Below are 24,129 nucleotides of genomic sequence, written 5' to 3' on the forward strand. Positions count from 1 at the left end.
ACTTAGAATTATCCTTCTTAATTTCCAAACATATGGAAATTTTTGTTATCTTTTTGTTTTTGTTTTCTAGCTTAATTTGCTCTGTGGTCAGAGAACATTCTCAGCATGAAGACAATCCTTTGAAATTTGTTTAGACTTTCTATATGAATCAGCAGATGATCTATTTTGGTTAATGTTTCATGTGCACTTTATACAAATTCATATTCTGCAGATGTTGGAAGCAGTATTCTAAATCAATCACATCTTGTTTGTTAATTGTGTTGTACAAATATCCTATATTCTCACTCTTTTATTCTCTGCTTTGTTTTATTAGTTAATGAGAGAATTGTCTTAAAATGTACCACTATGGTTATAGACTTTTTGGGACTTTTTTGCTATAGCTTCATCAGTTATTTTTGCTTTATATGTTTAAAGATATGTTTTAGGTAAATGTACAAATTTAAAATTATTATTCCTTCCTGATGAATTGGGTCTCTTGCCATTGCAAAATAGCCTCTTTAATTTATTTTAACAATTTTTTGCCTTGAAGTCTTCGTCTGATAATCACATAGTTACAAAGCCTACCTTTTGGTTAGTGTTTGCATAGTACACATTTTCCATTCCTTTAATTTTTACCTTTCTATGACCTTATATTTAAAGTCTTTTTAAATTTGCATTTAGTTGGGTTTTATTTTTTTGCTTTGTCTGGAATTTTGCCTTTTTTGGAGCATTTATTCTACCTATATGTAATGTAATAGCTAATGCGAATTTTAAAAATCTAAAATCACTATTTCCTATAAGTTTGTCTCACTTCTTTTATTTCGTTCTTCTTTCTATCTAGTTTTGGACTAACTGAAGTTTGCTCTTTGTAATCATTTTATTTCTTTCTTTTATTATTTTGGCTGCTACTTTTGTTTCTTTATTTTGTGATTACACAAGAAATTAGAACATATATTCTTGACTTAAAAAAGTTTATATAAGATGGGTTTTCACTTTTTCCTAGGCATTTCATGGGCCTTAAAACAGTTTAACTCTGTTTACCACACTCATGTCTTACAAGCTACCAATTTTCTATATTTTAATTTTAAGTGCATGTATGCAGGTGTGCGTATAAAACCTGAAGGTGTATTAGTCATTTTATTTTTTCTAGTCAATATTCATTTAGGCAAATCCAAATGATTAACTTTTGGTACTCTTTTTTTCTTTCTTCATACACTAGATTATTTTATTTTCTTTAAAGAATACTCTTCAGAAATTCTTTTACTGAGTTACTGGTATAAATATTTTACTTTTTTCTGAAAAATTTTTTTTATTTCAAAAGGATATTTAATTTATGTTAACCTTTTTATTTTTCAGCACTTCAAAAATATCATTTCAATATTTTCTGTCTTCCATTGTTTCTGTTGAGAGGTCTGCTGTCAGTCAAGTTGTGGCTCCTTTCAAAGTAATTTGTCTTTTTGCTCAACTGCCATTCAGATTTTCTTTGTCCTTGGTCTTCAGTTGTTTTATCATGATAGGTCTAAGTTTCTTTTCATTTGGTTTATTTGGAACTCATAGTCATTCATTTATAGTTTGCATTTGTATTTTAGGCATTCTCTCTTCCAATATCATTCTCCGTCTTATATTCTTTCTACTTTTCTTCTATGTCTTAGCATGTATGTTAGAACTTCCCATTTTGCATCTTTCATTCTCTCTTCTTTCTCCAGTTCATTTGTCTATGCTGCACTTAAGACTTTTTCCATCTGACCCTGTCACTAGTTTACTAATTATCGTTTTAACTCTACCTAATATGTGATTAAATCTATACATTGAGTTCTCAATTGTGGTAATTATATTGTTAAACTTCAGAATTTGCCTAAAATGTTGAAATATATTTATTTATAGCTCCCAGGTTTTTTTTTTTGTTTTTTTTTTTTTTTGTCATTGTTTGTCATAATTCCAGTTCAATGGGTCACGTATCAGCAAATGCACTGAAGTAAAAGAGGCTCTAGATGCTAGGCTTACCTCTCTGTATTTCTTTTTGGTCTTATGTTTTAGTCTGATAAATTCTCAGTGTCCTACTAGCTCCTCAATGACTTCAAGCATATATACATGTATATGAAATTTATTTATATATATTTAGTTTTCATTTTTTTCAACCAGATAAATTTTTTAGGTTTATCAACCGAATATTTTATTTAAACTATCTACTCATTATTACCATGATTAGAAATCCAGAGTTGATGAACTTTCACTGCCCTTCTATTGTTACTGATCTAGGCAAGATTTCCACTTTTTCTTTAATCAATTTGATCAGGTTTTTTTAATTAATTTTTTTTTTTTTTTTTTTTTTTTTTTTTTTTTTTTTTTTTTTTTTGAGACAGGGTCTTGCTCTGTCACACAGGCTGGAGTGCAGAGGCACAACCATAGTTCACCGCAGCCTGAAACTCCTGAGCTCAAGTGATCCTCCCATCTCAGTCTCTGAAGTAGCTGGGTCTACAGGTATCTGCCACCATGCCTGGCTTATTTTTAAAATTTTTTTTGTAGAACCAAAGAGTTAAAGACTAGCCTGGGTGACATACAACCATTCAAGTAATCCTCCCAAGTTAGCCTACCAAAGTTCTGGGATTATAGGCATGAGCTACTGCACCCAAACTATGTATGTTTACTTTATTTGATCTCTGTTCTTAACACTATTTTCTTTCTTCTCCTTACTTTGAGTTTAATTGCTGTCTTTTTCTGCTTTCTCAGGGTGAATGCTTAGATTATTGATTTGAGACTTTTCCTTTTTTCTCATGTAAGAATTTAGTGCTATAAATTTTCCTCTCATCACTACTCCATCTGTGTCTCACAAATTTTAATATGCTATGGTTTTCATTTCATTTATTTTACTGTATTTTTAACACTCCTTGAGACTTTCTATTTGATTCATGAATAACTTTAAATTGTATTGTTTAGTTTCCAAGTAGTGTGGTGATTTGACCTTTATAATTCTGTTATTAGATTGTCATTTAATTGCATGCTTTTCAGAGAATACACTTTATTTGATCTCAATTATTTTTAATACTTTTGTGTTTGTTTTATAATCCAGGATACAGTTGATCTTAGTATATGTTCCATAACTACTAGAAGAGAAAGTATATTCTGTTGCTTTTGGAAAATTATCTATAAATAGAAGGTATTGAGATTTCCCATAACCTTGCTCATTTCCTGTCTAGTTGTACTATCAATAGTTGAAAGAGGTATGTTGAATTATAATCTAATTGTAATTATGAATTGTCTACTTTTTCTTTCAGTTCCATCAGTTTCTGCTTCATGTATGTTCAGTTCTGTTGTACGGTGCATACATATTTAGGATTGTTATATCTTTCTTCTCATTGAATTGATCCATTAATGATTCTGTAATGTTCCTCTGTGACCCTAATAACTTTCTTTGCTTTGTGATATGGTTTGGCCCTTTGTTGAATTGTAATCCTCATTGTTGGGAAAGGGACCTGTAGGAGGTGATTGGATCATGGAGGTGGATTTACCCCTTACTGTTCTCATGATAGTGAGTGAGTTCTCATAAGATATGGTTGTTTGAAAGTGTGTAGCACTTCCCCCTTCACTCTTTCTCATGCGCCCACATGTAAGATGTGCCTACTTCTCCTTCACCTTCCACCACATAATTTCCTCCCTAGCCATGCTTCTTATACAGCCTGTGGAACCATGAGCCAATTAAACCTCTTTTCTTTTCTTTATAAATTACCCAGTCTCAGATAGTTCTTTATAACAATGTGAGAATGAACTAATTACACTTTGAAATCTATTTTATGTGATATCAACATAGCCACCCCTACTTTCTTTTTATTAATGTTTGCATAGTATGCCTTTTTCTATACTTTTGCTTTAAATCTGCCTATATCATTATATCTGAAGCAAGTTTCTGATGTACAACATATTAATAGCTTGTTATTTTTGTCCATGCTGCTAACCTCTATCTTTTAGTTGGTATGTTTAGTCCTTTCATACTTAATGTAATTATTGGTATTTCAGGGCTTAATTCTTTCTCTGTTGATTTTCTGTTTGCTTTCCGGGTTTTGGTTTCTTTGTCCTGTCTTTTTGTGGATTCAGTGTACATTTTATGATTCCATTTTGATTTATATGCAGTGGTTTTGAGTTTATATCTATACATAGTCTCAGCGAAGGTTCCAGATATTATATAATACATAAGTAGCTTATCAGAGTCCACTGCTATCATTATTTTACCAGTTTGAGCAAACCATAGAAATATTATCTCTCTTTACACCCATTTATCCTTCTATATTCATTATACAACTATCTTAAAAGTTTTGTCTACATACAGTGAGAAACACGTTAGAGAAACACAATTTAGAAAACTAAAAAGAAGGCATTTCCATATTATTTACCTATATATTTGTTCTCTTTTTTGTTTTCTTTCTAATGTTCCAAAAGTCCTTCTCTTATCATTTTTTTAAAAATTTATTTAGCTAAGAGAACTTTAGTTTGCCAGTCTTTTAAGGTAGTTCTGCTGGCAGCTAATTCTCTTAGCTTTCTTAAATCTGAGAATATCTTAATTTCCCCTTTGTTCTTGGATTCAGATTGATTTCAGAGGGTAACATCAGCAGGAATAACAGAGTAATGATGTCCAATAATTTACTCCTTTATACAAGCAATGAAAACACTGACAAAAAGAGGTGAAATAAATACTTTCAGTACTCTGAAAATTAACCAAACTCAAGAAGGATTTATTCAATAAAAGCACTGTGGTAAGATTGTGGTAATAACAGGACACTGTGGCATTTTAACTGACCATTTTCTATTGTTCTCTCTCTCTAGATCTACAGAACCTTTGAAAATAAAAGTCCTCACAATCAATGTAGGCATTGAAACCAGCAACTTCATAGCCATTGGTAGGGGCAGACAGGTTTTGGGTTTGAACTTCCTCAAAAGTCCTATAGCCACAGAATTGTCATTATCTGACTTATCTGGAAGTTCCCTGGAAACCCCAATTTGCATGGCGTTTCCTTATTATTATTTTTTATACTCAGAGTTCACACTCTAAAAACAGATTTTTCTCCATGGTATTTGTTGGAAATAATTAGTGATAATTGTTTAATATTGCAGCTGCTTGAGGTGAGATAACAGCTGGGATAAACAAGAAGCTGACCAGAAAAATAACTACAAGGGGAAAAAAATAGGAAAAGAGTTGTTCATAGGAGACTTTTAAAGTACTAAACTATTCCTGGGAATCTAGAACACCATATACATGTGGTTAGGAAATGCCCAGGAAATACTTGAGAAGGCTCTACTCTTTCAACTTTAGCCAACTTTAAGGATCTCCCCAAGCAGGAATAAAAAGGAAGGCAGAGTTGCAAACTCCTTGCAAAGCATTGAAGGCATACCCCCAACACACACAAAACCGCCTTTGAGAAGGCAGGGAAAATTATTAGTTCAGTGCATTTAAGAGAATCGTAGTTTAATCATCAGCTGGCCAATAAGCTTAACTGTCCATACAGGACAAATAAAAGAGATACCACAGAATTACTCATGGAAAGCAATTAAACAAATAGCCACAAAAATAACAAATAGCAACAGCAACAACCCTGGGAAAAGTGTAAGAAAATCTGATTTTCAAAGTTGCCACATTATTTAACTACAATATTTAGTGCTTGTTTTGGCAGCACATATACTAAAATCAGAATGACACAGAGAAGATTAGCATGGCCCCCACACAAGGATGACATATAAATTTGATTTTATAATTTTATGTGTTAATTTGATTGTGATAATCATTACACAATGTATGCATATATGAAATCATCACATTGTACACACTGAATATGTGCAATCTTTATTTTTAAATTAAATTTAAAAATAAATATATATATTATTGAAAATTGTAAGAGATGCAAAATTATGAGAAAGTATGACCCACACACAGTAAAAATACCAGTCAATAGAAACTGGCCTGTGAAACTCAGAAGTTGTCCTTACTAGAAAGACTTTAAACAGAGTTTAAATCATCTATTTAAAATATATTCAAAGAGTTGAAGAAAACTATGTCTAAATAACTAAAGGAAAATACAAGAATGAAGTATCATTAAATAGAGGATATAAATCAAAAACTAAAAATTATAAAATAGAACCAAAAGATAAATTATTGGTTTAATTATCAATAGATTAATATTTATAGTAAATAAATAAAAGCTAGTTTGGGAGAATGTGACCATAGATAAATATTAATAATTTATCAATAGATAAATTATTGAGCTGAAAACTATGATAACTCTCCTGTTTATATTAAAAATGAAAAGCTCAGAGCTAGGCAATCCAGGACTGGTTTATTCCTGCATGATTTTAATCTGTCATCACCTGGGACCCCTGGAAAGAGAAGTCTGAAACAAAGGCTAATATGTAGGACGTTTATTTGTGAGCAGGAATGGCAGATGGAGGGAGTGTATGTGCAGAGAAGGGAATGACAACACTGGACAACATTGCTTTATTTATATAAAATCACTATGGATCACCTGTTGGAATGTTCCATGGGAGGCCAGATAAGCCTTTTGCAAAATATATCAGGGCTCTTTGACAGAAAGAAAGAAAAAGGAAAGCATGGATCTCTTGGCCACATCAGCCATTGGAAAGGGTATTTTTTATTCCCAACATGTGTTAACTCTTTTCATACACTACTACTAACACTTATGGGTTGCACTTCCTTGGGTGCTGAAGAAGTTCCTATTAGTTTCCCATATGAAGGTAAAATGATTAGAGATTCTGTAGATCAGGAAGGGAGAGGTGCATGGCAGGCTTCACCAAGTTGTTTTGTTGTACCTGAGCAAAATTAGTCATCTAGCAATGGCTGGAATAATAGAAGAATGCATGGAGGTGTTTAACAGAACACTGATGTCGTAGATTCCTTCCATCTTTTTCTTCTCCATCTTTACTGTGTAGCTGCCATTATCTAGATCTCCTTGGAGTCAGAAGGTCCAGCATGTTGCAAAAACCGTAGGCTAATAAAAGCAAGAAGGGGAAAGGGAGGCTGGGTGATGCAGTTTTCCAGTTTGGCACATCCGGTAATGCAGAGCCTGTGTTTGTAAGAGGAAGGAGGAAAAGGAGGAGAATGGAAATTGGCAATCTCTATCACAACTCCTAGTGAAATTTTGAAATAGGAACAGGACATCTGTGTGCCTTTAGCCTTCATTTTTAAACTTATTTTATCTATGGTCATATTCTCCCAAAGTATCTTTATTTCTTACCCTCAGCTCTTACAAATCCAAAATGGTCAGAACTTACCTCAAGATTGTTGACCTGCCTGGTTTCCCCTTCAATCTTATCCAAGTGGCATTCATTTTAATAACAAGTTAAACTCATTATGCGAATTGCACAATTCTATTAGAATATTGTGATCCCACATAAATGCTATTAGCTCCACAAATGAGCTACTCTATGTGAAACTGCTTAGAAAACTATAAAGCACTTTACAAATGGAAGAAAAATTATAACGTCCAAGAGAGAAAAACATTATACTAAACTGGAATCATAAAATGCTAAAGTACCCACTGATGCAGTTCCAATTCGCAACTTCACCCCTTTTTGTGTGAAAAGGTAAAGGAAAGCAAAGTGTGTTCTTTGTAAATCCCATTTCTATGACTAATGTTCTTCTACAGCTAACATGTAATTTTCTTTCTCTGATTTGTTTTCTCATCTTACCCGACATATTTTCTATCCCTTCTGTCTTCTTAGAAGTACCACTTTGTTGAGGCGGGTGGTTGGGTTTTGCAAGAAGTTTTAAAATATGCTGTTAATGAATGAATGGACAACCAATTACTTGCTAAATGCATTAACACAAATCTGGGTCTGAAATTGCTTTGGAATTAATTTGGGACATATGTGCACATCCTTGCTTATATTTGCGGGGGCATGGTACATAGATTTGCATTTGTATATGAGAAAGTCTTTTCCTTTTATACACAAACCTGGCTACAAGGAAGAAAACTCATTATCAGGTTTATCTTACTTTTCAAACTCTATTACTAAAAAAAGATAAATTCCTAAATTATGTTCCTCATACATTGATTTCATTCTCTTTCAACTTGTTCTCTCCCTGCTGCCCACACATGTACATACACACCCCAAATGCAGTCTGTGTTCATAGGTAGGAGGATTATAAATAAACTACACACCAAGTGAACAAATGCTGCTTCTATTCAATGGATCACAATAGTAATTATTCCCTAGATCTAGTTGATTTCTTAAAACAAAAAAAAAACAGCTTTTATTTCTGTTTTCTCAAATTTCATTCCTTCCTATTAAATCCTGAGACTACCAGTTATTATATTCTTATTAGAGAGACAGAATTTTCACTTTAGTTCAAACATGAACTCTGGTATAAACTGCTTTTTAATAGCAATGATGATTTTCAGTGTCCACCTATAGATATTTTGAATATGCAGCAATTTCCTCTGATGGAAATTAGCCAGCAACAGGGTTTCATTAGCATTCACATTTGCAGATAAGTATTATATTTTCCTAGACATTTTTAAAAACTTAGCTCTTGGATGATGGCACTGCCAAAAATACACGGCCAATTTATACATCAGACAGGATCAGAGACAGATTATTCCTTAACTTGGCACAGAAGCACTTGCTTCTCTGAAAACTAGGGCTTCCCTCTTTGGGGAGACACTTCCTAGAATATAAAATCAGTCTTACTGTTAGGCAAAACTTCCAACTCATTCTAGGAAAATGTCTTGCCTGTTTGCTACATCTGGTCTTCAGTAGCCTTATCAGTCATAATTACATGATCTTAAGCCCCTCAACCCTTGCATTGCAAATATATGTGTTTCAGGTGGGTTTGTCTTCCCTGATTCATATTTATCTTCTATAATTTAGGGGAAAAAACTCAAACTCCATTCCACAGCTTGTCCATTTCCTTACTGAAACCTAGACTAGTCCATGTTATGGACTGGATTGTGTCCCTTGGAAGATTGATATCTGGAAGCCCTAAGCCTCAATGTGACTATATTTGGAGACAGGACATTTAAAGAGGTAAGTAAGGCTAATTGATGTCTTGAGGCCCCATGTCCAGCATGACTGGTGTTTTTATAAGAAGAGGGAGAAACACCAAGGATGAACGTGCACAGAGAATCAGCCATATGCAAGCCAAGGAGAGAGACCTCAGGAGAGCCCTGCCAGCTCCTTGATCTTGGACTTGCAGCCTCTTGAAGTATGAGAGGGTAAATTTCTGTTGTTTAAGCTACCTGTTTGGTTGTGTTTTGTTACTACAGAAGCCCTAGCTGACTAATAAGGTCCATTTTACCATTTTGTAATTAGATTAGAGGGTGTAAAAACCCCACCAAGATCTCGGCTTCCATTAGGATTGTAGGGACACTGCTATTAAATGACTCCCTCAATCTTCCTTTGTGTTCTAATTCTTAGTGTGTGTGTCCAACATCACTTCTCCCCTTCCCTGATAGCAGCTATCGGCTATCTGGCCTTGGGGGTTACACTGAATCCAGAATAAGCTAATCGCCTCACACTTTACCGGAGCTGGTGATCATTCTGGGAATAAGCCTAGGACCCAATGAAACCATTCACAGGCCTTTCATATTTTTCCTAAACTGAACTAAGAGCAACAACAACAACAAAAGGAACTACTTCAGATATGGTCATGAGGTTGAGAAGATGTGAGCCTGCAACTGGAGAAACCCTCTTTGTGGGAGGAAGGAATGAACCTAACACCTGAAATAGGCACATGTAAGAAACAGGAGAAAAGGAGGCGAAAGAGAGATAGAGAGAGAAAGAGAGGTGTCAACATAAAGGTCTCAGCATCCAGGCATCCTGACTGTATCCTCTCCTTCTACTCTTTATTATTTATTTATGTATTTATTATTCATTCACTCTCCTTTTCTGCCTAAGTCACATTAAGTTGTTTCTTTTACACTGGAATTCAGAGAGTCTTTCTAGTTCATGATTATAAAGAATAGGAAAATTATTCTTCCTCAGCTTTTTTTTCATTGATGATCTGCCTTCTGACCTCCAACTCCTCTCCCCTTCCTAATTCATCACCCTTTTGGGGTCTCACCAGGAATAAAATGGGGAAAATCAGAAAGAATAAAGTCAGCGATAAAGCAGGGAATTAAATGAATTTCTCCTTACAGTTTACAGCTCTGAAGTAATTTAAGTAAGTCCATTCAGAAGTGAGAAATTAAAATTAAAAATTAAAAAACTAGGACATTTTTCCCACCCAGTCAATTCATAGTTCCTGAGCCCAAGCTCGATAGAGAATGCCTCAGGGCATCCCTCCACAGCACTTCAACCTAAGAGATTTATTCATATTCTTTTTTAGCTGCTTTTTAGCATCCTCACTTTATTCATCTAGTTCCCAATATCCACACTGCTGCTGAGGGCTGCACAGGCCTCCACAGAGGCACCCTGCTTGTCTCAGGCAACTCGCTTTCCACCAAATAAATCCTTATCTCTATCCTTCCTCTTCACCTCCTTGCACCACAAAGTCTTGAAATTTTATCTTTCTATATTGTTCCTTCAATTAAAACATACCGGTTTTGTAGCCTATTCCTCTAGGAGTCTGCTCAGTGACCAGCTAGTTCTAATTTGGTCAAGTGTAGCTGAGATGTCACTAGTTGATAATGGATTAATATTTTACTCTCCCAGAGAACATTTACATTTTTACAGTGGCCTCAAGCTAAAGGAGTTAGTTACATGGGGATTTCTGGCAGTAGGAGGAGTATAACAGATATTTGGGGACTAGGAATGTTTTAGCACCCCTCAAGTCACATGTGCACACTGGTGGGTCTGCCCATCTGGTTGGGCCTGCCCTCTGGGATAACTCCATGCCCACCACCAAAGAGCGTTCCTGTCTGCAGAAACTATTTGCCTTCTTCTACTCTGAGTGACCTTCCCTTTTCTCCCTCTGGCTGATACCATTGTTCACTTCTTCTTGCTCTATGATTGCCTTTATCAGTGTCTATAATTTTATTAACTCAGTAAATTTAGGTGCTCTTAAAGAGCACATCAAAAGTTCAAGCCCTGCCATACAGCCCTAGAAACAGTTCTGAAACAGAAATGATAAATCCAAAGTTATTTCAGGGAAGGACTAGCAAATGTCATCAGCGTGGTCCTGGTCATATTATTGGCTTTAATTGAATAGGTCCCTCACAATCCATGGTTTTATTGGGACCAAAGATAATATGGGGATGTAAATGGCAGGAATGCGGTTCACAAGGAAGGCACCATGGGCAATGATGTTAAAAATGCTGGTGCTGCAATTTAAGAAGGGCCTTGAGAAAAAAACGGTGTTTTTAAGAGGGACTGGAAAAAGATAAGAAAACCCTGCCCCACAAACATGAGAAGAAGAACTGCAGTGAAGGATGGGATATTAAAGATGTTCTCAAGTTTTGGAGGCACACTCTCTAGGAGCAAGAGTGGAATGATTCTGGATTGCTTCACAAGACAGATGCAATCAGTGGGCATATGTTAGAACCAGGCAGGTTGTATCTCATTTTAAGGGAAACTTTCTAACAAACAGTTGTCCTGTAGTGGAATGAGCTGCCTTCCAAAGTCATTACTGATAATATTTAAAAAGGATCTAACGGGTCATTCACCAGGGCCTTGTAGAACAACTTCCTGCACTTATAGACTAGACATCTCTGAGGCTCTTTAAACACTATGATGCTACCTTTCTGTAAAACCCTCAACACGTTTGACATTGGGATTTTGTGTGAGCTTTGGGAACAAGGACAGGAGGCAAATAAGAGTAAAAAAGAGTCAGAGGAAGCAGCACTTCCAACCTGTCACCTGTTGGCAGTTGTAGTCTTTTGATTATTTTCAGCCTGTTGGCTACTCACCTCCCCATCTATTCTCCAAATGAAGTACTCCAGCAATTGAGCTCGATTCAACAAGCATGGACGCTGTGCTGCTATAAATCATCTGTCCCTTCCTCCCTGAGCCCTTCAGTGGTAGGAGTAATTGGTTAATTGCCAGAGTTGTTAACAAGAATTAAGAATTCAGGGGAATTGGCTAAGAATGCAGATCTGTTGCAATATGGTTAGAACAAATGTGTTTGTAAAGGGGCAGAAGTTTAGAAATATGCACACCTAAGTCAAAACGAATAGGTCTTGAGTCCTTTTTAACAATATCTGAGACTGGCTAGGTCGGTGTTCCCTTTTTTTAATGGACTGCCATGTTTTTTTGTTTGTTTGTTTGTTTAAAAAAAGGAACGTAGTTTCTTTCATCGAATCTTCCAGTTGCCAAGTCCTAAGAAACTTCATATTATCTCCCTCTGCACTCAATATTCACAGAGGCATCTCTCCATGCATAACCCTCTCTGCACATCCCACTTTTCTTTTGAAACAATCATCCCTTCTCACATGTTTTGATTTGTTCTGTCAAGTGAATGGGTGAAGAATTTTCATAAAGGATGAGACAAATTCTAACACACAGCTGTCCATAACAGCACAAACCCACAGATTTGTGCCCATAGGGATACTAGTTTGCAGATATTATAGCAGTCCCACTCTGGGTGGGACTCCTGGGCATTGCTGAGTTTCCTGCAGGTAATCAGATGTTTTCAGCAACAGTAAATCAGACGCTGGCCATCCTTATGGTTTTTCAAAATATTCCCTTCATTTTCTTTACCTTGATAACATTATAAAACACAGCGAACAGCTACTATAATGACTTCTATTTCCAAGATAAGTCGGTTGAGACAGAGCAGTTGTTATAAAGCCATGACTATAATCCTTAGTTAGAAAATCCTTAGATTTTCTATTTCCCATATCCTATCTTTAGTCTTTCAATATCTTACTTTCACCAATAGTTTAACATCTCTGCTTCAAAAGTCTGAAGTACCTATTATTTTGTAATCTTGAAGTTTCTTCAGAATTGTCGATAGGATAGAACCTAGAAATGAGTAATTGGATTCAATTGCATATACTTGAAGGTGTGTATGTGCGTGTGTGTTTCTTGGAAGAACTGTGGAACATGGGGTGTGGCACAATGTGGAGCCAGTCCAGTATATATTTGTAGAGTAGAAATAAAAACCAAGTCCATGAGAAGCAACAAACATGTATTAATGGATTTACAAGGATTGATAGTTTTCACTCTTCCAAATAGTCAAAGGTAGGGGGCATATATTTGAGTCATCATAAAACCAAGGCCTGATATGTCCATAAAAGATCTTTGAAGAGAATTTGATGAAAGTAAATAATGTACCCTAAAAGCTGTTGAAATGCCAATGAGTGGAAACATATACAGAGGTCCTACCCATGAAAACTGAGGTGTCATGGCCTACTCACATAGCAGACCAGGAACAGAAAATACAGCCAAGAGACCGACACTCATTACATAGCATAGTTAACTTGCAGTGTTCTCATAAGTTGCCATATATATCCCCTGTATTGTAGAACATGAAGGAGCTAAAATCCTAGGAGAATAAACTGATTAATAAGAGAATTTCAAGTAAAGATGACTTAGTGTTTTCTCACCTGCTGAAGATCATGACTACTTCACACACTAAAGTTGAGGCAATCCTATGTCCAGAATTCCAAGGTTGTCTAGGTTTCATGAGATTTTTTAACGGTATCTGTTAAATATCAAGCCAATTATGAAACATTTTGTAACCATGTGTCTTAGACTCCTCAGGCTGCTGTGACAAAATACCATAGATTAGGTGCCTTAAACAACAGAAATGTATGTCTCACAATTCTGGAGGCTGGGAAGATGGAGCTCAGGGTGCCAACATAGTTGGGTTCCTATGAGGGCTTCTTGCCAGTTTGGAGATGGCCAGCTTCTTGCTGTGTCTTCACTTAGTGGAAAAAGAGAGATAGGCAAGCTTGTGTCTCTTCTTAATAAGGTCATGAATCTCATTTACGAGGGCTCCACCCTAAAGATCTAATTACCTCCCAAAGGCCCAATCTCCAAATATCATCACATGGAGGATTAGGGTTTCAACATGTGAACTTTGGGAGAACACAAATATTCAATCCATAGTACTGTGCAAATCTCAAAAAAATCACTTTTCAAATTATAATGAAAAAAATCCTTTTTATAAAAGATTTTCTTTTATAATGAAAGAAGAGTCAGACCACATGCTATTTTGGCTCAGCTAATATTTTAATATGAATAAGAAGACTATCAGATCTTTTTTAAAAAGTTTCCAAGATCTGGAGTTAAGAAGATCAGAGAAAAGAAATCAGATTTTCCATGTTCCCAGCAAGACCCACTGGGAGGAAAGAAAAATGGGACACTCAAATAAGATTCCGCTGAGTGCAGTGAATTCTGAGCTCCACATAGTGTGACAAGTCATATCAGGAAGAGCTGATTCTGCCACTGGGCATATCTAAGAGAGGAAACCCCAGCCTAACACTGGGCTGTGCTTCAGGTATGGTGGCACTATATCCAGCCAGCCTTCATGATACTTGTGTCTAAGTTTTGTGGACAGCTTAGAGGATATCAGTTATGATTGGATAAGTGATTTTCCTAAATGCTGTTTAAGCCTTTGGGCACAGCCAACAGTGCTTGAAGCCCCTTCTAATAGAAAATAATACCAACATAAAGGAGGCCTTTTTTGCCACTTTCCCATGGACCAGGTTGGCAACCTGGGCCTCTGTGGGCTCCAGAGTCTCCCGTACTTCAGGGAAGTACTGAGTACAGAGTGCCAGGGCATAGAGGGCATAGCAGTGTCCAGTGGAGACCTAGGTCACACTGAGAGCTGCAAGCAGTGGCAGCCTCCACTAGACATGAACTTCTTGATGGAAACCATCATCAACACTGGCTGCATGAGGAGCTATGCTTCCTGGGAGGAGACAACCTATGAACCAGAGTCAAGGCCATAGTGATGCATGGCAGAGGCTAGTGAGCAAACGAGAAATGTGGGTGACAACTTTCAGGCTCAATTAAAGCTCGTGATTGAACTGATTCATTGAAAGACCTCGTCACATTATGTCAGTGCTAAATATTTAATAAAATATTAACCTTCCCATAAGAGTGTCTAAAGAGCACTTTGAGGAATAGATCCATGGCTACAGATATACTTCTGGCACTTGATCACGACTGTTAAAAATCAACAAAATCAGCAGGGCATGGTGGCTCCCACCTGTAATCCTAGCACGATGGGGAACCAAGGTAGGAAAATCACTTGAGGCCAAGAGTTTGAGACGAGCCTGGGCAACATAGCAAGACCCTATCTCTACACAATGGCATGGGCCTATAGTCCCAGCTACTTGGGAGGCTAAGGTGGGAGGATTGCTTCTGCCCAGGAGGTCAAGGCTGCAGTGAGCTATTATTGCACTGCTGTACTCCAGCCTGGACAACAGAGTGAGACCTATTCTCTGGAAAAAACAACTAAACCAACAAAAAAACACAGCAAAATTCTCAACTGTCCATTGGAAACGAAGCAGAGGTATGAACTATAAAGCATTTAAGTGTGAGAAACATCAGAGAAGAAAATGCTCACTTCAGAACAACCTCTAACTTCACTGCAGTTAGTAGGTCTATTTTGGAGAATCAGAGTTTTCTGTTTACACAGATCCCCAATTGACTTGTCGTTTCTTTGCAGCTTCTTTCTGCTAGAAGGCCATGTTCCCTAAAGGATGCTTAGGGATTGCTAGAAGACTGGGTGCTGGGCCATCCTATTTAACATATTCACCCTCATAATCATTCTCCTCCATCAAATTCAGAATAAGATCACAGACCCTAATTCCAATAGGTTTTGTACCTGCTCTCTGTGTTTTCCTGGGTTTTTAATTCTTTGATACTTTGGAGTTTTTAAAGAAATAGTCTCTTAATTTCCCATTTCCATTTCCAGGTATAACTAGTTGGATTGTCATCTCTCTGAAGAGGTTGGGAGACTTTCCTAAATTGGCTCCATTCCAGGTATTTCATCACATTCAGTTCAAGAATTTGCTTGGCCAGTGCAGTTAGTGAGTTGCTGTTGCACCAGGAAGAAGTGAAAAAAGTAAGTACCGTGGCTGTGGGAACTGCTATACTAGCAATGCGCAAGTCTCTCTGGGCTAGACATAGGGCCCAGCAGCAATGAGAGAGAATCTTAGGGGGTCGGTTTTAGAGAATTTCGATCACACTTAGTTGAGTTTCAATTCTCACTCGGTAAGTAAAAAACCAAGTTTGCTCCCAGTGCTCAGATTCTTGGCCTCCCACATGGAAACGGAATCACAAAGACATGTGTGTGTGTATGCATATAGACGTATGCTTGTATTCCAAACTCAAGAGAAAGAAAAATCTTCCCCAGATTTTTCAATTCCTATAAGAATTGTAGTTTACTATTTCTGGATTTGGATCATTGAGTTCCCTGGATTATTAAACATAGCAAAAAGCCATCTGCAATGAATCGGGCTTGCTCCTCTAATTGAGTCATGCTGTGAAGCCCTTTACTGTTTCCCTCACTTTATTGCTGAATATTTTTTTCAGGAATGATAGGAAATACATTTTTACTACTAATGCCACCTGCAGGTTAAAGAGAAACTGTTGCAAGATTCCGGAAATCCTGAAATCCTCACAGCACACTGTAATAAGTCCCTCCAAAATATTTCCCAAATCTTGCCAATCATCAGGAACGTAGTCTCATTTCATTGACAATGTTCTTGATCAGCAATGTGTTTTCACAACCATCATTGCAGCCAGCCTTTCCTCCTTACTCGACACTCAGGCCAGCCGACATTTACATCTAAGAAGAGGTAAGGAGTCATTTTCTAGATATAATTGCTTTGGGCTACTTCATGCCACAGCATCCCTGCACCCTTGTAAAGGGCCTCATGTCACAGGTAAAGGTGGTATGAGAGTTATCCTCAATCAGTTTCCATGTGAATTATTTCCTGGGTCAATTAATCATTCCATGCATGTGCTGTTACCTGGGTTCACTGTGCTAAGTGAATTAGTACATGTTGTGCCACCTACATGTCTTATTTTCTCAGTGAGGTAAGGTTTCTTAAGGAGAGATATTGTTTTCCACTCTAATTAGTTCCTTTTTATTATGACAGACATTACCGTTACTACATTATGATTATTAGTCATAGTAGATAAACTTTGCTATCAGTTCATTATAAATTATGCTTCAGCTTCTAGCCACGGTGATGTTATATTCCCAATTATCTGAAGAGCACAAATCTAAGAGGAAGTGAAGGACGTGCTCATCAATGTTTTTTCAGATATACCAGGTTCGTTGATGTTGTCAAACAGGACTTCAGTTCCCCATGATGCCACCACCAGGTGGAAGCAACTTTCAATGTGTGCACCACTTCTGACATGATGTCACATGGAATATGATGATGTAATGTGGTGACAGGGACAGCAGGAATAATGTGAGGAAATTCTTCTTGATCAAAAGAGGCAGCTCATATCAACTTCATGCCTACTCTTCTTCTTAATAAAATTATTATACCAGAGCCCCAAGATGACTTTAGTGCACCTGACGGGCCGCCCCAAAAAGACACTCAGTTCTCTAATGTGAGGCCACTTTTATTTCTAGGAATAATAATTAAAGGACAAACAAGAGATGACTGAGAAAATCCTGCCCCTTCTAGAAGGACTTGGATAATATTAATAGAAAACTCTCCCATAGCTGAGAAACAATGTGGGAGAGAAGCATGTTGTTTTCCATTTTCTTTCCCTGTGCCTGACTTTACAGAAGAGCCCTTACTCCTAGTCTCAGAGACTTAAGAAACTAAAAAGGATTTCCCAAAAGTTGGAGCACACCAAAAGCTTTTAAGAGTTGATTCTCAATGTTTAAGCAAAGTGCTATTGAAGCCTCATTCAGTCCCTTGGTGCTATCAGGGGACAACACACCAAAGTGTCCAGACCTCACTGGGAATAGGAACAAGGTACCGAGATATACCAGAGAGTCCAAAGTTTACCAGGAATTTCACCTTACTCCTCCCTGGGAAACAGTCGTCTCTCTAGATCTCAGTGCTGTTGGCATTCCGGACTTCGTTGTCGAGGACTGTCCTGTTCCTTATGGGATGTTTAACAACATCCATGGGCTCCATCCTCTCAATGCTAGTAGCATTTTCCCAGTTGGAACAACCAAAAATAAATGTCTCCAGACATTATCAAATATATCCTAGAGTGGGGGGAGTGTTAACCTTGCCCCCAGCTGAGAACCTTTACTCTAAACTATGAGCTCTTTGAGTATAGGGAGCATATCTGATTCTTCTTTATAAACCAGCCTAGCCCCGGGAAAATGCCAGACATAGAGTAAATGTTCAATGAAGTTTGACTGCAATTATGCAAGAGCAAAAAAGTGAACACAGCTGAGGTTGGAAAGGACTTCTTTTGCTCTTCATCTGAAAGGAGCAAATGATGCTATTCAACCCTTCTGGCCACTTTTATAGAAAGACCAATGTGAAAGATCTCGCCTGTTTAAATTAGAACACCACTGTCTGTCCATGAAAAGTCGGCTCCATAAAGACAGGGTAGGGGGTGCCTGGACAGAAGGAAGGAAAAAATGCACATAGACAATTTAATAGTGGGGAAGTTAAAAAAAAATCTTTGCCAAGTAATGAAATTATTAATTACAATTCATGTCAGTTTTTGCGACAGCCACGTGAAGAGATGGACAGACTGTTGAGCAGTATTTCTGGAAGGAATTGTACATTTAAAAAATTAGGCATTGCTAGGGAGATACTGTGTGTGGGAGAATTTGCAGGAGCATACACCCCTGTAAGTTCGTGGGGTGTTAACAGGGAAGCCATGGCACCTTTAGGCCAGATGTAGCTTGCAGATCAAAAAGGCATTGCATTCACCCATGTCATTGTCCTCTGAAAGATCAAACTCTCATTATGCGCCTGATGCGGTATCTTCTATTTGAGGCAGTTTACATATTTCTCTCTTTAAAAATAGAGGCAGCCACTTCCTTCTTTCCACAAATGCTCTTATCAATTTTGAATTACAGAGATCTATTTTGAGATGAACACATTGAACAAAACCTTCATCCGTGTGTGCGTGTGTCTGTGTATGTGTGTTTTTATTTCCCAACATGGCGGTAGGAGCTTATGCCCGCTATCTGCATAAGTCTTTTGTGTATTGCTAATGGAGTGCTGGAATTGTAGCAGCCCTGAGCAGGGAATACATGTGAGCAACAATATGCTGAGAGACCCCTCGGTGGAATCTAATCTGTTCCAGCTCATGCACTCCTCAGAAACTATTTAACTTTCATTAAACTGTGTTTGATATCAGCTAAATAGGATGCATACGGCTCCAATATAGCTCATATGGTCGCATTCATTCGATCACAGCAGTGCTTTTTTCTTATATTTCCCCCCACTTGTGTCAGTACCCAGTATAGCTGGGTAAATAGGAGACCTTTGAAGATGTAGTTAGTACTCAGATTTCTTTATTCTTTTGTGCTGGTTTCTTAGTGTTGAAACAGTGATTCATGTATGTCGCAGACAGCCTCCATTAATTTCATGTAATGTAGCTTTTATCTCGTAGCTGGGACAACTATCTTCAGCATTCTGTCGCTCTAGCATCCCCTGCTCTGGCCAGAGCCCCCTTTGCATTTCCTAGTTTCCCTCCAGGTCCCCACCACTCTCCATAACTCCTCTTTCTTCATGGAAAATATGTTCATTTCCAGCCGCTGTATTTTTCTGGTTGTTGTAGCATAAGAACAAGTAAATAAACAGGTTATGATGAGAAGAAGAAAAAAAATGAGGGGTGAGATTTTCAGTCTGGATAAGCCTTTATATCTGAAAGGGAAAAAAAGAAAAGCTCCTGGGATGAAAACATCCATCCGGGCAGGAGAACAGTTTTGTGCCCCCACCCTCCTACACACACACACACACACACACACACACACAACCACACATTCTATTCACACGACACTAATTTGATTATGAATACAGCACAGTAGGAGCATGCAGTTTCCCAGTTTCTGGGGAGGAAAGGGCTAGTGGATTTATCAACTAGAGCTGTTAAAAAGTTTTAATGATCAAATATCCATAAAACACACACACACACACACACACACACACACAAAGTGGGAGAAAGGGCTGGGCCTATTACCAATATGATATCAGCTAAATAAACATCATTACTTGCAAAACTTATTTTCTCCTTAATATTGAGAAAGTGTTCGGAATTTCACCTTTAAGCAGATTAAGGGGACATGGATGTGATTTTTCTATGTTATCCTCACTGATTTTTTTTGATTATGTTTTATTAAGTCCAAAGGAATAATCACAATTTTTTAGATCACTTAAGAGAAACAACATGGGGTCCTTTGGTACAGGGAACCCAATTATTTCGGATATTATTTTGTGAACCTTTTTCATTTTATTAGTATACCAGAGGGTTTTCACATTCTCAAGGAGAATCCAGCTATTATTGCTTTTTGGGAAGAAATGTCTCACTGGGACAATTAATTTATACATTAACACCAGTCAGAGTTGTGTTGTATATTATTAAAATTATAAAGGGAAAAGGGCCACATTTAATCATTCAGTTCAGAAAGGGGTCATTTATACATGCGTGTGTGTTAGAGAATAAGCCACTCCATGAGTAGCCCTCACAGTGTAAGAAGTCTGCAAAGCCCTGTGCTGGTTATGCTCTCTCCAGAAACAATAATGGCTTACAGAAAAGAAAAATGAAGCTGAGAAAGGTGAATACATAGGCAGTCTCGGAGCTTGCCTGTGTCTGCCTCCACTACACTTGAGGAATGTTATCCGTTTAACTTTGTTGATGAGCACATGTAATTAAGACGCTGTGCTTTAATGTCTGATGGTGGGACTTGAAAGGGTGATTTAAAAAAATTATTTAGATAAGCGTATTGACATTTTAGTATATATTATTAATCTTATTAATAGTATTAACAAAGGCTAATTGAAAATGCATCATCTATAATTATATTAGTCTTCATTTTAGTACATTTTTGTCAGTGTAAACTAGAAAGGAGTAATTAATGTGCCACTGTTATTTACCCCTGTTTGTATTAAAGCTGGTGTTACACAATGTTAGAGATGAATATAGCCTGATTTCACTGAATACCAAGGAGCAAGCATTCAGAAGCAGTAAAATAAGCAGCTGTGTTTTCTTGTACCAGAAACCTAAAAATAAAAATTGACTTCAGGATTGCACGATAGGTGTGCAGGAGCTGGAGAGAGAAGGTTTCCAGCCTCTGATAGTCCATGTAGCTACACTTTTGGCTGCCCTGTTTTCCCCCTCACTGGTGGGCTCAGGGCTCCATGACTGCTCATTATCTGGAGCCCCTGTATCACCTCAGTTTCAGGAGCAAATATAAAAAAGCATGCCCCAAAGCATTAGATCCTTGGGGTCACTGATGCCGGTTTCACTGGGACAGAGCAAGGAAAATGATTTTACGTTTATGGGGGATAAATCCAGGACGAGTGTTGAGCCTTCAAAACATGTTGGCTCTGACTTTCCTGTGATAAGAGAAAACTCTAACGATGATCCAAGCAATATTGCCCTCGAAACCAAATTCCCAAAGTTAGTATTGACACTTCCAAGCCCTGTACCCTGACTCTGGCTCCCCTACACACACACACACACACACACACACACACACACACACACAATTACAAGACTACAAAATGAAATAGTAGCTTCTCTAGCTTCCATGTACCAAAGGTGGGGGGGGGGGGGGGAAAAAGAAACCCTAACAGAAAGCAAGCAGGGGAGATTTAAGTTAATGTGGAATTAATCACTTTAAAGTTTTCTCCCACCCTTGCTTTTATGATTGAGTCTTCCCGAGGTCAGCTACCTCCTGAGGCCAGCCCAGCACGGGGTGTGAAATGGAGGCACACACGGATGCTGTTGAATGGCACATCTTTTAATCAGGTGGAGCCAAGACAGCGATGGCTGGGATTCCAAAGCTGGGCTCTGGGCTTTCTCCTGAGCTCTGATAAAAAGCATGGCATATTGGTTGCATTGGCTGCCAAGTGCTATGTCCGTGCCCTCTCCACAGTGGCCAACCACAAACATGCTAGCTAGAAGCTCTCAGGGGGCCCCGTGTGTGCTGTTCCTACACGGCTAACATATGTATCGACACCTGAAAGCTACAGCCTGCCACGTCTCCAGGACCTCGCTCGCCTACCTTTGCTCCTTGGTCACCAAGGGTTAATTTTCTAATGGCTGCCTTGCTGCTGAAGCTGGCCAAGTTTCTCATCGCCTGCAGAGCACCACAAGCTGTGATTTGGAGCCAGAAAACACCATTAATTTTCTAAATAGGAAGGATCACATATGTAAACTGTCTGGTTCTGTAACGAGTCAGGCAGGTAGAAGATGAAGGAGGAGGAAGTGAATTTTTCCAGACACATAGGCCAAACAGCCCAGGCCAACGGGCAGCATACTGTATAACAGTTTGAGGGGTGAGTAGCAGGGGTGGGAGGGGGGCCAAGGAATTTCCTTCCCATCTTTAAGCCAGTTTCAATACCAGGCTTCAATATTTCTATGAAAGGTCAGGTTGGTGATTTATTGGGCAATGTTGGGAGTTTGCACATTAGACTTCACAATAAACGTATTTGTAAATGGAAGGAAGGATTAAGTAAAGTGTAGCCACTCAGAGACTACATAAAACCTCATAAGTACAAAACAGTTGTGGTTAACACATCCAGGGTTTTCAGGAGACATGGAATCAAAAATTCCCCTGATGGAAATTACTTAGGCAGCAACTTAGGCAGAACGTCTAGAACCTAGATGTTCTAGACACTGAGAAATGCATTTTTGCAGATTTTGCAAACCTACAAAAAATAATCTATGGAATACAAATCTACCAAAAAAAAGCAAAATTCCTCTATTCAGAATTTAGCATGGATGTGTGTGTGTGTGTGTGTGTGTGTGTGTGTGTGTGTGAGAGAGAGAGAGAGAGAGACAGAGAGAGAGAGACAGAGAGACAGAGAGACAGAGAGGAAGAATAGGGGAGACACAGAGAAAGAGGGAGGAATGGAGGCATAAAAAAGGGTGATAAAAATGACTTCCTGAGTTTTAAAAAATATTTTCTCTCCAGTATATACATCTGTTTCTGGAGTAACTATTACTGCTTTGTGAGATGCCAGAACAGTGCCAAGGCCAAAGTGCATGATAGGCCTCATAGAACATGCAAATGTCTTTGTGCCTTATGCTGGCTCTAGAATACCAGCACTGAACTGCCCATCTCCCCATCCTGCCCTGTTTCTGGGATCTTCTTTCTAACTTCCACCAATCTGGTTCCAACCTACAACTCTTTAAAAAATCTCTAGCTGACATCAATTTCTCCATTCTCTGTCTTTCATTGCTCTTTGGGCAAAAATAAAAATGCCAAAATTTGTGGGATGTAAATAAATTTGGGGCAGTTTTTTTGCTGCATTGTAGATATAGGGTTGAATGTTAATCCTGGATTCAGGCCCTAGTAAAGCGCCTCTTAGGTATAGAGAATGCAATGCCTCAGAGTGTTCCCTGATACAAGTAAAAGGGAGGCAAACAAATAAATGATGGTAGGCTTCTGCAGTCCAAAAGTGTATATGAAAGCCCAGTATTAGAGAAGAGTGACTTGAAGACTCTGGCTGTGGGTGAAGGAAGCCTCAGAGAAAGGGCTATGTTACCTCATGTATATTTATTTGAAAAACAGGTAAGATATTTCAAGTTATCAGAGAAAAATGGCCTGTAGGAAAACACATACACTTTCAGGGTGCATTAATTTCTTAGGGCTGCTGTGACAAAGTACCACAACTGACTGACTTTGGCAGCAGAAATATACTGTCTCACTGTTCTGGAGGATGGAAGTCCAAGGTCAAAGTATCAGGAGGGTTGGTTCCTGCTGAGGGCTGTGAGGAAAGGATCTGTTTCAAACCTCTCTCCTTGGTTTATAGATGACCTTCTCCTGTTCCTTCACATCATCTTTCCTCTGTGCAAATCTGTCTCTGTTCCCTAATTTCTCCTTTTTATAAGGGTACAAACCATATTAGATGAGGCACCCCTTAAACGATTCATCTTAACTAATTACATCTTCAATAGCCCTATTTCCAAACAAAGACACATTCTGAGGTACTGAGAATTGAGACTTTGAAGTATCAACTGGGGCAGAAGATGGGGGATGTTGGTGGAGGGAGGCATCATGTAACCAATAACACAGGGTGAGAGGAAGAACTTTAAGAGGTGACCAATATAAAATTCTCATAATACTGACTCAAGGCATATCTGCAG

General features: G+C 38.0%; 1 non-coding gene across 1 annotated transcript; it reads left to right on the plus strand.

Moving 5' to 3' along the window:
- The first annotated feature begins 5,626 nt into the window (after positions 1–5,626).
- Positions 5,627–5,729, plus strand: LOC119627377 (U6 spliceosomal RNA). Its single transcript, XR_005243580.1, has one exon. It is a non-coding gene; the product is annotated as a U6 spliceosomal RNA (small nuclear RNA).
- The last annotated feature ends 18,400 nt before the right edge of the window (positions 5,730–24,129 follow it).

The sequence above is a fragment of the Chlorocebus sabaeus genome, chromosome 14 (assembly GCF_047675955.1).
Source record: "Chlorocebus sabaeus isolate Y175 chromosome 14, mChlSab1.0.hap1, whole genome shotgun sequence".
Lineage (NCBI taxonomy): Eukaryota > Metazoa > Chordata > Mammalia > Primates > Cercopithecidae > Chlorocebus > Chlorocebus sabaeus.